General features: G+C 35.9%; 1 long non-coding RNA gene across 1 annotated transcript; it reads right to left on the bottom strand.

Annotated features, from left to right (window-relative positions):
* Positions 1-1,724: 1,724 nt before the first annotated feature.
* LOC118488269 lies at positions 1,725-13,743 on the bottom strand. The gene is made up of 2 exons (XR_004884078.1): positions 13,267-13,743; positions 1,725-3,050 (listed from the first exon to the last, which is right to left on the bottom strand). It is a non-coding gene; the product is annotated as an uncharacterized LOC118488269 (long non-coding RNA).
* Between the last annotated feature and the right edge of the window lie 5,014 nt (positions 13,744-18,757).

Here is an 18,757-nt window from a genome sequence, read left to right as displayed (position 1 = left end):
AGAGGAAACCCTAATGGAAAACCTATAAATAAAGGTAAACGTGTAAGGTATGATCATCTTGCTCTCATATAACTTTCTCTTCCCAATTTCCTTTTACTTCCACAAACCGAGACTTATTCTCACGCCGGAGGGTGGTTACAGGAATAACCCCATTCCTGTAACGAGTCCTAACGGTGTTTCTGTTTTGCAGCCAGGCGTTTGGGTCACTAATCATTGAAGTCCTAGCCCATAATCACTACATAGGTCAGTGTTTCTTCAATAATGTAAAACAAACGTTATTTGAAAATGGAGCATTTGTTTAGAAAGCTAAACCGTCAGAATCGGCTTAGTTTATAATCATACCGTTTTACGACACCAGATAAATACTGTATTTTGAATAAAACTTCATTTTTAACAAAACTTCTATCCGAATGTTGAGGGGAAAAAACTTAAACGCAACTACGTACTTAAGTTTTTAGAAAGAAAATTAACAAACTTAGGTTATTAGAGAAATTTCAAATTATGTGATAAAGGAAGTATGATTTAAAAAAATAAAAAGAATTGTTAAAAACAAAAAATAAGTGATAATAAAAATATGGTTTTAAAAAAGGTAAAAAAAATAATAAAAATACGTTAAAATTTAAAAGTAAAATAATAATAAACTATTATAATCATAAGTAAAAAAATATTAAAAAGTTATATATTATTATAAAAAAATCACTAGGTCCTTAGAAAAAAAATTTACGAACATAAGTTATTAAAAAATATCAAACTAATTGATAAAGTAAATATGATTTAAGAAAAAAAAATATAAAAGAACCGCTACCCTTTACCTAGAATTGATGATCTCTTTGATCAATTACAAGGGGCGAGTTGGTTCTCTAAGATAGATTTACGTTCAGGTTATCATCAAGTAAGGGTGCGAGAGGGAGACATTGCAAAGACCGCATTTAGAACCCGATATGGACATTATGAATTTTTAGTTATGTCCTTTGGGTTGACAAAGGCGCCAGCCGCGTTTATGGACCTTATAAACCGAGTATGCCGACCCATGTTGGACAAATTTGTAATCGTGTTCATAGATGACATTTTGGTCTACTCCCGAAATGAGGCCGAACATGCAAGACACCTACGGGAAGTACTTGAAACTAGGGGTGCAAACGAGCCGAGCGGCTCGCGAGCTACTCGAGATCGGCTCGAGAAAAAGCTCGAAACGAGCCGAGCCTTATCGAGCCCGAGCCGAGCTTGAGCCTCAAAACAAAGCTCCTTTGTTTATCGAGCCCGAGCTTGAGCCTCACATGTGAAGCTCGTTAGGTTCGTCGAGCCTTAGTGTAAACGAGCCGAGTCGAGCCGAGTTTATTTAAACTTGTTTACAAGCCGACCTCGAATCTAAAAATAAGCTTATTTAGTAAACGAGCCCGAGCCCGAGCTTTACTTATCGAGCTCGCAAACCTAAAAAGTATTATTTATATTATTTTTTTAATATACTAATTAATAGATAATAAACAAGTCGAGCCCGAGCCGAGCCCAAGCTTGATAAAATACAAACGAGCCGAGCTCGAGCTTTGAAAACAAAGCTCGAATCGAGCCGAGCTCGAGCCCGAGCTCTCATAAGTTAATCGAGCTCGAGCTCGAGCCTGGCCGAGCTTGGGCTCGGCTCGGCTCGTTTGCACCCCTACTTGAAACGCTCCGTAAAGAGAAACTCTATGCAAAATTCTCCAAGTGTGCCTTTTGGCTCAAGGATGTAACACCCCAAACTCGCTAGGGCTGACGTGTCACTCTTATAGATATCAAAACTAAACACCAATCCAGAACATTAAATAAAAGATCCTAATTACATTTTAGAGTAAATTACAACTTTTGTCCTTTATGTTTACACCAAATTGCAGGCGGTGTCCTTTGTCTTTAAAATTGATAGGTTTTGTACTTTATGTTTCAAAATCCTACACGTTATGTCCTTTATGCCTAACCCAATTTATTTTTTCAGTTAAATAAGAACATGTGCAGGTCACATGAGGGTAGAAATGTCATTTGCTAATCTTATCTTTTCCCCCAATATAAACCCTCCTAAACCCTAGTCTTTCACATTTCCCTCCAAACTGAAATCAGACCTGCCAATTGGGGGAGAAAATTAGGATTATGTTTACAGAAGTTGGATGAGGCTTGTGAGCTTGGTTTCTGAGGGTGGTTGCCGTTCTCCGGCCGGTGATTACCATCAACAACCCTCCTCTATTTTCAGATAGAAACAAGAAGCGGAACTGATTTATTCATCTAGAAACCTTGATGTAAAAGGGTTTAAAAAGATTCAAGTATTTGTTAACAACCTCTTTGGAGAACTAGTTCGACGGTGACTGATCATAACTGTTATCTCTGTTGAGCAGAGAGCTAATGGTGACCTCTTCGATTTCACATTTCATCTCCTCCTTGTCTGATTTGGGTTTATGGTTATGAAACCCACTAATGAATACTCGAAAGGGAGACCTGGGGGTGTTTGTATAGGTGGTTGAGTCTAGTAGTAATATTTTCCTTTATTGTTGAAAAACAGGGGAGGAGAATAAATGTGATTTGACTTTAAATCAGTGCCATCCAAGTTTGAAGATTGGTGATTAGTGGTGATTGTGAAAGCCACTAATGACGTTGACTGTTGGGTGTGTGAAGACTAAATCGAAGAAGGAATTTTCATCTTCGAAGTCGCCAGCTGTGGTTATGGGGTCTCCGTCGCCGGCGTTTCGCCAGAATTTGAGAAGGCTGAAGACAAGGATGTTTATATTGGGGGAAAAGATAAGTGGATTAACAAATGACATTTCTATCCTCATGTGACCTGCACATGTTCTTATTTAACTGAAAAAATAAATTGAGTTAGGTCTAAAGGACATAACGTGTAGGATTTTAAAACATAAAGTACAAAACCTATCAATTTTAAAGGCAAAGGACACCACCTGCAATTTGGTGTAAACATAAAGGACAAAACTTGTAATTTACTCTACATTTTATTACATTACTGAAATAAGGAATCTTGATCAGCAACTTCCAAACGCTCCACACCGAAATCCCAGATTATCCCAGATTACCTGTAAAACAAATAAGACAAACCCAAAAAGAAAATACGGCCGAGCCAAAAATTGCTCAGTAACGGAGAAATCAACAGCACAATGAAAGTCATATCAGTGGAAACAAAACACAACATAACGTAACAGAGACTGAACGAAACGGTTACTGGCACGAGTACCGAAAACAGATGCAGACACAAGACTGATACAAAACGGATACACGAACTGTTTGGAAATTGTAACGGAAACTAACACGGAAACAAAAGCCAGATATATACATAACTGATACCGAACCCAACATAAAACCAATGTAGAAACTGATACATCGTTGACCATGATGACAAAAACATTTATTTTAGAACATCATTTAAATAATCTAGTATTTGTATAACAAGAAAAAAACTTCCAACCTATCATTTGTAAATGAAACGTTTGAACAAATCAATAACTTATAACTATTGAATATTTTGAACGACGTTTAATAATGCTAGTATTTTTAAAACAAGATACTTGACAAAACTATCTTCATATATTAAACGTTTGAACTTCATCAAAATAAAATAGTTTATCATGGTTCATAGCAAATCATCTTTAGACAAAAAGAACTAATTTTTCTAACTTTGAAAAGTTATACTTTAGAAATAAAATAACTTAGAGAATCAAGATTTTTTTACCGAAACACTTTTGACCATTTCGTAAAATGACATGGGAAGTATAAACAAAACAAAGAGCTAAGCCAAAACATTTTTAATACCATTTAAAATCCCATGATCTTTAAAGAAAAGAATTGTCGAACTATTATCTTTAAATACACGTTTAGATTCAAAATCTCTTAAATAATCAATATTCATAAGTTATTATTTAGTCAAAATAACTATTTTTATAACTTTAGAGATTTATATTTAGTAAACAAATACTTTAGATGGTCTGAGTTTATATGTAGAATAATAAAATCCTAAAGAAATTACTTAAACCGAACGATTGAATCGACACGAAATAAAGACAGATTCAGCGACAAGTATAGAACATACATTGAATCAAATACTGACTACATGTACTGACGGATACAAACTAAACGTATAACCCTGAATCTATATCTAAATCAAGACTGATACTAAGACGAAAATGATAGAAATCGGTAAAGATGCTGAGTCAAAACAGACATAACTAATGCATAACAGAATAAGATACTGAACATGATCAGAAGCGTACTTAACCCAATATTGATCGGAAACATAATCAGATATGTACAAAACATATCAGAACACATACTGAACATATTCACATACAGAAACATATACTAACTTACACGACAACTATATATAACAAACTAAGTCGTGTAACACAGAAGCATCCAGAGCCATAAATAGAACAGACTGGTACACAGCTAGCTAGTCCATGCACCTATGAGATGGTGAGTGTGGCGTTCACCCATTATTCCATCTCCAGACAAACAAACTCAAACTCAAACTCAAACTCAGAGCTAAGATCGATCTATACGCTTCTAGTGGCCAAGGTGCTACACAAGCACGAGCTAGAGACGCCGTGAACTTTTATTATGCACTGTCACGATAAGTGCCATGTCGTTGACACCCAAACCAAAAGCCAGACATGCTTGGGTGACAGAGTACACATACTAAGGTCATATATATAATTTACAGATAACTAAAATTAATTACCGACAGGAACTTGCGACCATGAGTATAAGTCTGAGGTATGGCATGCTACAACACACTAATAAACAAGCAGACAAAGACAATACCGACAGGAACTTGCGACCATGAAGATAAGATTATACTACGATATCAAGACCCAAAAAATTATGCTCGTATAAAGAGCTAGAATTTATACTACGATGGAAAGAAGACAGAATCTGTAATACGACGTAGCGAATAGCAAACAATACTATGATGTGAAGACCAAAGAATCCGTACCTTAAAAGCTTAGATCGCAATTTGACAAAATTTATAATGTCTCACCCGAATCATATACAACAACCTAAATATAAAATTCCTTTTAAACGTTAACCAGAATTAAGCACCCCCCCCCCCCCGCGTTGCGGCGGGGGCCTAAAACTATGCCAAATAACATCAATGCCACACCGCTGATAGCGACCACCAACACTGAAGTTGCGGCGTGTTAATGCGGAAATATAAGACCGAAACATATAACATGAAAAAAATAACTATGTCGATTTAGGATACACGCGTTGCGACGAACTTGTTACATGGAAAAAATAGATGTAAAAACGTTGAACCACACACGCACGTTGCGCCGTGTTAACTCGGAAAATAACGTAGAAAAGAATAACTAAGTCAATGTAGGATCCGTCCGTTGCAGCGAACTTGCCAAAGGGGAAAATAGACACATTGCGACATACCTGTCAAATGTGAAAAAAATAGACGAAAAACGTTGAACCACACACGCACGTTGGGACGTATTAACTCGCAAAATTTAGAACGAAACGTAAAACGAAAAACTTGCGAAAGATAAAAAGTATGGGGACCAAAGTTGTAAATAAAAAAGTTTTGGGTTAAACTATAAAAGATGAAAAGTTTTGGGTTAAAACTAAACAAATTAAAAGTGTTAAAATACAAATGATTAAAACTTTTGGGTTAAAAATGAAAAATCACTTTTTTTTTGAAAAAACCCCCCATGCTTGGGATACAACACATAATGCAACAATTTGTTGGAAATTTATATTATGGAAATATAGGGTGTTGCTCGAGTTTCCGAATACGACTTCACCATCGGTTTCCATGAAATAACATATTTAGTAAATATCATTTTTGATAAAAACAATTAAATCCTTTACAAGTACGACCAATATAATTTACAAAACTTTTTAAATTAATAAAAGAGTTAATTACACAAATGGGTCCTATGGTTTATACCTAATTTCGCCTTTTTTTACCTATTTGTGTAACTAACTAAAGGTTTAAACAGGGAACCCTTTAAATATATTAAACCCATGAATCAGGTGGGAGCATGAGATTGAAACAAGCTGGTGACTACTACCAATTCAGCCATTGCATGTTGGTCGACTTAGAATACACCTTAGTTATAAAGATGAGTATTAGATCTAGTTAGCGGAGGGTTACCTTACGGTGACGAACGGTGGCCGAAAAAATTCTAAACAAAGGTATCAGTGCTCGGTTAACGTAAGCGCATTGCAGCAATCAACCAGGAAATAGTACGGTGGTGGTTGAATGGACGTTTGACGGTGGTACGGTGATGGTGTGCAGTGGTAACTGTTGTGACCCGATTGGGTGGTGTGGCTGGTTCGTTGTTGATCAAAAGGAAGACAACGGTGTTCTTATATGTGGATGATGAAGTTTAATTAGGGTTTAACTTCTAACCCTAGAGTATTCAGCAAGTTACAAAATAAACCCTTTAGTTAGTTTGAATTTTAACCAACCCTAATCTATTACAACTTAATTAACACGCTAATTATTTACTTATTAGTTTGTTAAATATGAAATCATTAATTAGTACTTATTAAACAAAAGATTCTGCATAAACAATATTTATTTAGTCGATCTTTATAGTGTAATAAATTCTTTTCAAATCCAGAAACTGAATCAGTTTTTATTAGTTTAGGGTTTTCGAATTTTTGGGTATTACACGGGAGGTGCAGTTCCTCGGCCACGTAATAAACTCAGAAGGTGTCTTGGTAGATCCAGCAAAATTTAGGCCGTAATAAAGTGGGTTTCTCCAAAAAAACCCAACCGACATAAGGAGCTTTTTAGGCCTTGCCGGTTATTATAGAAGGTCTATGCAAGATTTTTTTCAAATATAGCATTACTCATGACTAAATTAACGAGAAAGAAAGAAAAGTTTGTGTGGGGTAAAGAACAAGAAGAAGCCTTTCAAGTGTTAACAGAAAAATTGTCATGTTCCCCGATGCTAACACTACCAGATGGAATGGAACGGAAGATTTGGTTGTCTACCGTTGTCTACTTAGACGCTTCACATCAGGGTTTGGGATGTGTTTTAATGTAAAGGGGAAAGGTTATCGCGTATGCTTCAAGACAACTTAAACCGCATGAAGGAAACTACCCAACCCACAACTTAGAATTGGCAGCGGTAGTTTTCGCCTTAAAAATTTGGAGGCACTATATGTACGGGGCGAAATGTACGATCTACTCGGATCATAAAAGCCTCAAATATTTTTTTGAACATAAAGATTTGAATATTAGGCAACGAAGATGGCTGGAACTCATTAAAGACTACGACTGCGATATCCTTTATCACCTGGGAAAAGCAAACGTCGTAGCAGGTGCATTGAGTCGAAAGGAGTATCCACCCTCGATCCAAGTGAAATCTATGAAGATGATGGTTACACCTCACCTTCTTGAAATGATACGAGAAGCTCAAATAAAATCACTAAAGGCAGAAGATTCAAAGAAATAAAGGAAGAAAAGAATAGCAGAAAAGTTGGAAGAAAACTCGATCGGACTCAAAACGAGATTCGGTCTAATCTGGATATTGTGGTTTTGTGAAGTCAAAACTGCACTACTTGAAGAAGCTCATAAGTCACGGTATTCATTCATCCCGGGGCAACTAAAATGTACCGGGACTTGAAGGCAAATTATTAGGGGCCATGTATAAAACGCGACATTGTTAAATATCTCGTGAAATGTCTAACGTGTTCTCAAGTGAAAGCGGAACATCAGAAACCGTACGGAGATTTACAACCCTTGGAAATTCCAATATGGAAATGGGAGGAAATAACAATGGACCTGGTGACCAAGCTTCCAAGGATGAAAAGGGGGCACGATACGATATGGGTAATCGTGGACCGACTCACAAAAAGTGCCCACTTTTTACCCATTCGAGAGGCCTACTCCTTAGAAAAGATGGCGGAGGTTTGAACGAGATAATATCTTGACACAGGGTACCCATGTCAATTGTCTTAGATCAAGATACGAGACTCACCTCTCGTTATTGGCAAAAATTTCATGAAACTATGGGCATGAAGTTACACATAAGTACCACCTATCACCCTCAGACTGACGGTCAATCAGAAAGAACTATCCAAACACTTGTAGATATGTTAAGGGCATGCGCCTTAGATTTTGGTGGAAATTGGGATGACCACTTGCCACTAGTGAAATTTTCTCATAATAAAAGTTATCATAGTGGCATTCAAATGGCTCCTTATGAGTTATTGTACGGGAGGAAGTGTAGGACTCTTGTATGTTGGGGGGAAGTAGGACAAAGGGAGCTTCCGCCTAAAGATATAATAGCAAAGACCAAGGAAAAGATTGATCTAATTAGAGCTCGATTGAAAACGGCTCAAGATCGACAAAAGGCATACGAGGACAAGAGAAGACGTCATATTGAGTTCCAAGTCGGAGATCATGTTCTGCTAAAAGTATCCCGATGGAAAGGTATAATCTGTTTTCGTAAACAAGGAAAATTGGGCCCTCGTTATATTGGGTTGTTTAAGATTTTGGCTTGAGTCGGGAAGGTTGCATATCGTTTAGAATTATCGTCTGCTTTAGACGGGATCCATAACACCTCCCATGTATCACAATTGCGAAGTGCCTTGCGGATGAGTCAGCGTTTGTGTCTCTTGATGACATTGAAGTAGATGAGAGATTAAACTATATCGAGAGATCAATAGCCATAAAAGACGCAAAAGTAAAAAATCTTCGCAATAAAGTCATTAGACAAGTTTTGGTTTAATGGCAACACCGGAAGGGATCAGAACTTACATGGGAATCGGAAGATGAAATGCGCGAGCACTACCCTTCTCTATTCGGTATGTAAATGTTAATTTAATATTTGTTCAGGTTTCGGGGACAGGTTTCGGGGACAAAACCTCTTTTAAGAGGGGTGGACTTGTAACACCCCAAAAAGAATTATTAGGCATATAAGTTAAATTAATTAGAAAATTTAACTTGGTGAATATGTTAAAATGCTAGTTAAATGATGGAAAGTGCCTAAATAAAACAAACACAAACATTAGAAGGGTTAAACTTGAACAATGATGAAATAAGAGTATTAAAACTATTGAAACCTAAAACACACACAAGTGTGTGTGTTTGGGATTGAACAGGGCAGTGGAAACAAGGGTGAAACCCTTGTTTGCTAAATTCAATCAATTGGAAAGGAATTTCGAAGATAATCAGCTGCATGCATGAACTCTAATTTTCGATCACTGAAGCTCATTATTGAAGTGGTAAGTCGAATTACTTGAATTGATGATTTATAGGAAGTGGGTTTCAACCCATTCATGAGTTCTTATAACAATTTGTGTAAATTGAAGTTAGGATTACACTCTAGAACAAAGATTATGTTTGATTTTTTACCATTTGAAAGATTGTGGTATAAACCCAATTGATGTGAATTTATTATGAATAGGATGATTAAGTAGAAGTAAATCATGTGTAATCTTGAAATATGATTTTGTTGTAATACTTGACTCCTAGGTAAATTGATGTAGAAGTAAAGGAATTTGTGAATTTGGTTGATTATTGGTAAGTTGTGAGATGAACTAATTGAATCATTCTTTCTATACTTGTACATTATGCATTATTAATACGATGCACACCAAGTGTTCGATGAAATGCTTAAGAGATTAAGTGGCTGTTTGGCTAAGCTTATTGGAATGACTTATTTACTTATTTGCTTATTTGAAAAGCAAATAAGTCATAATGGAATGACTTATTTACTTATTACTCTCACATAATAAGCTAACCGAAACACCTTTTAACTTTCCAAAAAGTAAATAAGTAAATAAATCACTAAAATAAGCTTAGCCAAACAGCCCCTAAATGTGTGAAATTCTGAAAATTTGTGATTATGTTTGTCACTTGAAAGTGGGAAATTTATGTAAATAATGGAATGAATGTGTTGGGCTAAATGAATGAATGCGTTTAATGTAGGCGTGAAAGAAGAAGGCCCAAATACTAAGAAGGCGGAAGGCTCACAAGATCGAGCTATGTTATTCTACGCATACATTTACATTATGTCATTTAAATGCTATTATACGAAAACCATAGTTTTGTTAGCTTACGGTAGTTTTAGAGTATATAGCCTAACCCGTTACGAACGGGTCAGGTGAAATGAATTTCTATGAAAGGAAATGAATCATAAACGGCTCGTCTTGAACGAGTCGGATGAATGGAAAGTCATGTGAAAAAGAATAGCAAAGATTTACCCGTCATAAATGGGTTGAATTGGATGTATATACGGAAGATGTGATGAATGTATTTAATTCGTTGTAAACGGATTAAATGAATGTTATGTTATGAATATGATTAATCCGTTATTAACGGATCAATGAATGGAATATTTTATCTCGAGTTTGAGATAGTATGTATCGACCCGTTTCAACGGGTCAAGTAAATGTAAAGGTGACATGAAAGAAAAGGAATGGAATCTGTCGATTCATTAGATTAGAAAATGTTATAATTAACGAATTTGATTTTTAGAAGCTTTGTTTTTTATGTAGGTAAATCTGCAACTTAAGGGTCATGGCGAACTTGGATCGAACACACGTGTTATGCCCGCAACGCGCTTCCAAAGTCAACTACCTTAAATAGTTCAAGCTTTTGTTATATGTATAACCGACATGTGTAGTCTTTTGATGTTTTATGTTTTGGAAAAAGTTAGTCTTGTCTAGTAAACTTTGTAATTAAAACAAGTTAAACATGTCTACTTTTGGTCGAAAGGTTGTGAATTAAAATGTTATGTTGTGAAAAAGTTGTTATAATTTTTCAAGTTTTCTTTACTTAACATGTTGGTCGAATGTTTAAAATTAGGGGCATTTTATATGACCCAACCTACCCACCCAAGAGGAAACCCACAACCGGGAAAACCCTCTAGCTAAACCGGAACAAAATTTGTCACGGGTGAAACTCTAATCCATGACCTTCTATTTAGAAAGTCATGGGGCTACAACTCAACTAGAAGGCTCGGTAAAAACAATTGTTAGTACTAAAAGCTTTATTAAAATAAATGTATATACCTTGTATTATTAAAAAAGAAAAGAGTAAACTTACGTTTTGCTTCTTGTGGTTTGGTCGTTTTAACGGTTTTGCCTCAGTCCTTTAAAAATAGTCACTTTCCTCCAATAGTTTACTATATTTTTTTCCAATCAGCTCCCCGACACTAACTCCATCTAAATTGTTTGTTAACTGTAAGGATATTTTGGTAACTTCAAGTATAAAACTAAGGGTATTTTGGTACAAGTAAAGATTTTATATTATACTAAATAAAATATTATATGTATATATTAAATATATATATACACACACACATAACAAAACACATCTATGTGATCTCTTTCTCTTTCTCTCTTTGGCCTATGTTCTCCATCATCAACAACCACCACCACCATCAGCCACCACTCCCACCCACTCCAAACGACCGCCGACCACCACCACTATCACCCCACCCTAACCTCGACACCAACCTTGTCACTCTAAACGGTCGTCAACTTACAATCTGCAAAATCGTATCACCGCCCCTATGGTTTCCGGTGTTTCAAGGCCTTAAAAGTGGTGGTGGCTTTAGGTGATTCCGGGTAAACGGGGGTCAGATGTGGTGGTTTTGGCCGGCTGGAACCCCAGATTTGCTTAGGGTTCAAGTCAAGGCAGATTTGGTTGTGGGTGTTTTCGATTTTGCAGGTGGCGGCGATACGATTGTGTAGATGGTTGTGGTAGGATTGAGGGCTTGTGACGGTAAGAAAAGGAGAAAAAGAGTGGTGGTGGTAGCAAGTGGTGATGGCAGGTGTGGTGGTTTTGCCCGGCTAGAACCCTAGATCTGCTTAGTGTTCAAGCCAGATTGTGGCGGCTAGGGTTAAGACAGGTTTGGTTGTCGGTGGTTACAATTTTGCAGGTGGTGGTGGTATGATTTTGACGGTAGCAGTGGTAGGGTTGAGGGTTTGTAACGATAAGAAAGGGAGAAAGAGAGTGGTAGTGATTGAAGGCTAGAACAGGTTGTATGGGAGAAGGGTGGAGAATGGTGATGGCAGGTGGTGGTCGCCTGGTGGTTCGGTGGTGGCGGCCTGTTATATTGGTAGATAGAACTAGAGAGATAGAGAGGGGTTGTTTTGTATTTAATTTAATATCAATAAATAAAAAGATAAAACATATTTAAGAAATTTATAAATAATTAAGTACTTATATATAAAATTCCCCAAATACCCCTACCTTTAATTGTATGATTTAACTGAGTTAAGGCTATCGAGCAAGATGGAATAAACATAATAAACTGTTGGAAGAAAATGTCTATTTTTAAAGGATTGAGGCAAAACTGTTAAAACGACCAAACCACAGGGAATAAAACGAAAGTTTACTTTTATAATAAAAACAATTTGCGTTGGGTTTTTACGAAGACCCAACCCAATAAAAACATTTTGGTAACCCAACCCAATTAAAAACTCCATGTGTATAGAATGTAGACCGAAAATATGGAGAAAAATGCCCGGATAGTCCCTGTGGTTTCGCCCTTTTTCACCTATAGTCCGCAACTTTCTAAAATTACCTGAATAGTCCCCAAGTTTACATTTTTTGATCCCGGATTGTCCCTGGGTCTAATTTCAGTTTGTTTTCTCTGTTAAGTTGGTGTGAAATGACAAAAATACCCTTTCCTTTAAAAGGTCAAACTACAGGGACTATCCGGGCATCTTCTTCATTTTTAGAGAAAAACCCCACCACCACACTTCATCTTCAACCTCCACCCACCATCACCCTCCTCCACCCTCCACCATCACCACCACAGTCACCTGAACTGCCATAATCCTACCATCAACAATATCGCCTGAAACATCACATCGGCTGAAACATCATCATGTCCTGTGAAAACTAATAGAATCTAAAACAAATGAGAAACAAATGTTTTAGAACTGTGTAAAGTTTCTATTTTTATGAGTACCCAGATCTCAACTCAATCTAATTTTAACAAATTCACTCCAAACCCTAATTCCCAAAAGGAGCTTAATTTTTACTTATCAAATTATACAAAATCCAAACATTTTCTCCATGTAATATTCAGTAATCAAAGATTATATTCAAACAAAAATACCCTAATTACATACTTTAAACAGTAATTAAAATTAAAAACCATGAAAGCTTCGGTTTCTCCCAAATAACACATACTAAACAATTATTATGAACAAAAACTCCATGAAAAAATTTAATAAAGATTTTGAAAGCTTCAATTTTTTTAACAAAACAAGGAAAACAGAAACAAAGAAAACAAAATAACAAAGTTAAGATATAACCTGTAGAACTAATAGCTCAGTCCAACATTTCCTTCTAGAAAAAACAATCTTGAACTCCATTAAATATCTCAAATTAGTCTTCCATAAACATCAAATCACAGCTACAGACGAAACCCAGATCAGACAACCCACCATTAACAAAACCCACAATTTTTCTCGCATTATTAACAAAAATAACAACTGGGTTTTCGAATTCTAGTTGTTGTTGTGATGAAAACAACAAAAAGTTTCGAAATTTGAGGGTGAATTGAGTGAAAAACGATGAATTTGATAGTGGGGTGAATCTTGTTTGATGAATTGTGGGGTCTATTGGTGGTTTTGGATTGGATTGAATTGAAAAGTGAATTTGTTGGAGTTAATGGTGTGTTGTTCTTGAGGGGGGCAGGTGCGTTGGGGTTTCGATGAGAGAGGTGAGTAGAAAAGGGGACGAAAGACGAGTGGATGTGGGGGTAGGGGTGGAGGAGGGTGATGGTGGGTGGAGGTTGAAGATGAAGTGTGGTGGTGAGGTTTTATAAATAAAAATGAAGAAGATGCTCGGATAGTCCCTGTGGTTTGGCGTTTTTAAGGAAAGGGTATTTTTGACATTTCACACCCTCTTAACAGAGAAAACAAACTGAAGTTAGACCCAGGGACTATCCGGGAACAAAAATTGAAAACTTGGGGACTATTCAGGTAATTTTAGAAAGTTGGGGACTATAGGTGAAAAAAGGCGAAACCATAGGGACTATCCGGGCATTTTTCTCGAAAATATGACATATAACAATTTAAACTCGTTCTGCTTTAGCAAGTTTCCCAATACTAAATTGAAACTACTAAGCAAAACAAAAATCAACTAATTCTAACTCTTTTTAGAAAGATTATGTTTGTTACATGTACTCAGGCGCATCTCTTCATGCTTTTAACATCCATATTTTTATGTTAAAAACTAGTTTTTGCCTCACCCGTGTTGCGGGACACTAAGCCGAATATTTTTCTCTCATAACATGTACGTCTGTGTTTCGGTTACTTGGACATACTACTTATAACACAATCTCAAAAAAAAATTATATCAAGTCAACCAATTAAAAGCTAAAAAAACTAAAATGATGGAAAGACTATAATTTTAAACTGGGGAAAATTGTAATTTTTCAGGACAAATAAGCGTGTCTGGCACAAATAAAAATTACATCGAGTCCACCACTTAAAACAAAACACTTCTATAGTTTGTAAAAAAAAAAAACAAAAACGATCACAATACTGCAATTTTACACGAGGGAAAAATTGTAATTTGATAAGGAGAAAAAACGATGGAAATACTGTAAATTTGAACCAAGGGAAAAATCATAATTTGGGTGGGAGGAAAAAAACAAGACCAATAACAAAACTGTAAATTTAAACGGGGCAAAATCGTAACAAAAGTTTAAGCAGTAGGACTAAACATGCATATAAACAAAGTTAACCAATATGTAGAAAACTTTTCTTAAAAACAGAGGGATAAAACTTATGTATTAACGAAACTGAAGATTTAAAAGTTAAATACAAAAAGACTCGACCAATGAAGGGGTGCCAGGCTCCCTGATACGATTCCCCCACATGGGTATTGTAGGTATAGGCAGTTGAGCATGTAAGTTTATCTTTTTATATGGTCACATCTTGATTTCATATGCGAGTTGTGGCCTCTATTGCTTGAAATTGGGTGGTCGAGAAGTTATCATGCACTCAATTCTTCAGTTCCCCGTGATCACATTTGCAAAAGTAACACCATTAATTTTGTGACATGCATCATTTAAACAATATATTTGTGGGAATAATCTAAAATGACTCATGCGTTTAGAAAAGGAGATTGTTAACAACGGTTAAGATGTAACTTTTATTAACATTATTGGTCTTTGTTGCAAACAAGTGAGGTCGCTTTCAAAAAATCTTATATGCATCCACATTGATTTGACTTTCTTTTTCCTTCTTAATTTTTATTCAAGATATTATTTTATTTATATTTATGTGATTTATATTAGATTAAAATATTAAATACACTCTTACGACTGTTTTCATTTTAAGTATGCTATAAGTTTTATCATAAAAGTAAGTTGTATCTAATATGATGTTTTTTGGTCTCGGGTAGTGGTGTAAACGAGTTGAGCCGAGTCCGAGCCTTGACTAGGCTCGAGCTCGGCTCGTTATGTTTTTATAAAGCTCGAGCTCGAGCTCGGTTCAAGCCTACTTCTTTGAGCTCGAGCTCGGCTCGCGAGTAAAACCCAAAGCTCGAGCTCGGCTGGACTCGGCTCGAGCTATTTCAAGAACAACCTCAAATGAGCTAGAAGCTCAGCTCGAGCTCGTTTTAACATCGATTAAGCGAGCCAAAGCTCGGCTCGAGCTCGGCTCACCAATGTTATCATCATCATTATTATATATATAACTAAAATTTTGTTTAGCCTCGTTTGGGCTCCCGAGCCTAAACGAGCTTTGTATTTCAGGCTCGAGCTCGGGCTCGATAACTAAACGAGCTCTATTTCAGGCTCGAGCTCGGGCTCGGGCTTGTTAAGGCTCGACTCGTTCGAGCTTTCAACCGAGCCGATCACGAGTAGCTCTCGAGCCTCTGGGCTTGTTTACACCCTCAGGTGTAAGAATGTATTTGTTTATATTGTTTGAACTTTGAAGGTAGATTTTTCATTCTCAAAGTCATATGTCATAAAAATTAAAACGGGTTTCTAGAGCAAACAACACATCATTATATTCGGTGGCGAACCCATGAATTATTTTCTAGGGGTGCGAACGAAGGGTTCAACCAAATTTTCAATGGGTCTAGTAAGGATTTTTACCTCGAAAATACACTATTTTTTTTTTTCAAGAGGGGCGCCTGCCCACTCAAGCCAAAGCTTGATCCGTCCTTGATCGATTATTTATGTTTAGAAACAACTTGTTTAATGATTACTTTAAATTGAAATTAAACCAACCAACATATCATACTTACTAATCCAATGTTTTTTTCGATAAAGTATCATATACAGCTTTTATAAGACCTTAACACTAAATTAAAGACCATGAAAGATCTCCATTGACCAACCTTTTCCAGAAATATTCAAGTAGACCAATATATTTGCGAGGTTGGTTTAACTTTTTCAAGCATTTTATTAAGTAAGATTCTTTCTAAATATCTTTTAGTAAAATTAACTAGTGGTTTCCAAACCGGTGCGTTGCGTCAGGATTCTCCACGCAACGCGTTTCACTTCACGCAATGTGGTATCTTCCTGCGGTTCGCGGTGGGAATTCGATATGTTAGGGTACTGGAATAAAGAGGCCGAGTTTGAGTTAACCTATTTTGAGTGCAGACGGGTTTAAGTTGAAGTTTATAGCGCAAATATATATATAAATGACGTTCTACTTAGGCAATCCCGACGTAATCATGTTCCGCTTTGCAATTCTGTAATAATCTCATGGACTAAAACATAATAAAATGTGTTTTATCATTGTGTCATAAAACATAATTAAAAACGCAACGGACTAAAACACAGTAAACTATATTTTTATCATTGTGTTATAAAACACAACTAAAAAACACAATGAACTAAAAAATAATGAATTGGCCTGTTTTATAAAACACAATACAAAAACAGAGTGAACTAAAACCACAAAAAACCATGAAAATAAAAAATAAACCACAAAATCATCAAACAATTCACCAATCAAAACCAAAATTATTAACAACTCACCTTATCAATTACATCCCCATTAAAACAAATCAAACAATCAACCCCTAATTTTATCAGGATCGGTTCAAAATCAAACAAAATTACACAAATCAAAGTCGTTATCTTTGGATTTTTTTCAACGAAAGACGAAATTTAAATCCTAGAAACACTGATCGAATCGAACGAATCAAGTGATTCGCTTCAAAACCACGCAAAAAAGTGAGAAATTCTATGATATTGAACAAGGTCTTTTTAAAGAAACTGAAAACAAGTTAATTGAGTGTTTGAATTAATGATTAACGAAGAATATCACAATATGATGTAGTGATCCTAGAGAGAGAATGTGAAGGAAAGATTGAAATATGGTTTTGAAAATGGTAGGTTTTTAGTTTACTAGAAAGAGAAACAGAAAAGACGAGAAAAGATTGAAGATGAGTTGGTATAACAATGATTAAAATACTCTACCTCTTATTTTTCTACTTTGTCACATGTTAGACCAAGATGCCTTCATAGGCTTCCTATAAGGATCAAACTTCCTATTTGATCCTTGGCTTACATTATATGTAATAATGAAAAATTACAAACTAGTTTTACATTTACAATTTACAAATCTGTTATAACAAATAAAATATAAAATCTCTAAAAAAAGTTATTTGTAGACACATTAAACCTCTTACTCATAATATTACCATCTTTATCAACAATTAACTGTTTAAGTCGATCTCTACTTTTAACTCTAGAAAAAGTCACGTACAAACTGTAACATCCCAAATTTCGTATATCATAGTATAATAATTTAATCGTGATGCTCTAATAATAAGGAATGGTAAATATAGGTTCTTTTACCATTTTGAAAGTTTTATAAATAACAGTAAGTTTAAATCCTTTATGAAAAATGAAGTTAACTAAAGGAAAGTAACCAAGTTAGTATAGAATCTACAAATATGAGCACACTCTAAAAGATGAAGGGCTGAATATGCTAATAATGGATGAAGTTTGATAAAAAAAAAAAAAAAAGGCCCAGTGTTTTCCCCTGGTCATGTGTGATCGAGAGAAAGGGAAAGCAGGGGAAAAACTTTTGCTCTCAAAACCTAGCAAGAAGAATCATCAAATCAAGAGGCTTAGGGGCTGAAAATGTTATGCATGAGCTAGGAACTTCGATTACTTAAGTGTTCTTGACATCAAGTAAGTCTAATTTCATGATTTGGTAATGTTTGATGAAGTGGTTTATGTGAAATTGTGATTTTCTATGGAATCAAACATGAATGCAAGATGATATGAACATGTAGGAGTTGAAATTATGCTTGAATTTATCTATGATGATGAATTAGGGTAAAATTTTGGGATTTCAGCATCACAGATAGGATATGCAAAGCGAGATATCCTGTGGCTATCTTGAGATACTTCCGGAATTGGCTGGACCACTCCAGGTACACTGGATATCATGTCCTTCAATTTCTGAAGCTCCCTAGTAAATGTTGACGTCATACCTGCATCCTGCAAAGACCCATTGTTGTTAGTAGCAAGAATATTATTATTTAACACATTAGCGGTGTGAGGATTCTGGCCATATCCTGAAGCATATCCTGAGCTCCTCACAGTTGACATCCAGAACGAGGAGGGTATCTCAGGGGTATGATTCTGAGAATGGCTTGGGACGATGTTCCCCAGGTTATCCTCAGCGTAAACTACAGAACTGAAGTTCAAAGCCCTAGGCTGTATAGGTGTGACAGTTTCTTCAGCAGGTCTACTTGGGCCGGATTTCAAGAGTTGTATTTCTCTCATCAGCATCCGATTAGTTTCCTGCTGCTGCCTCATCTGTT

This window comes from Helianthus annuus, chromosome 2 (assembly GCF_002127325.2).
Source record: "Helianthus annuus cultivar XRQ/B chromosome 2, HanXRQr2.0-SUNRISE, whole genome shotgun sequence".
Lineage (NCBI taxonomy): Eukaryota > Viridiplantae > Streptophyta > Magnoliopsida > Asterales > Asteraceae > Helianthus > Helianthus annuus.
This window is presented reverse-complemented; position numbering and strand designations above follow the sequence as displayed.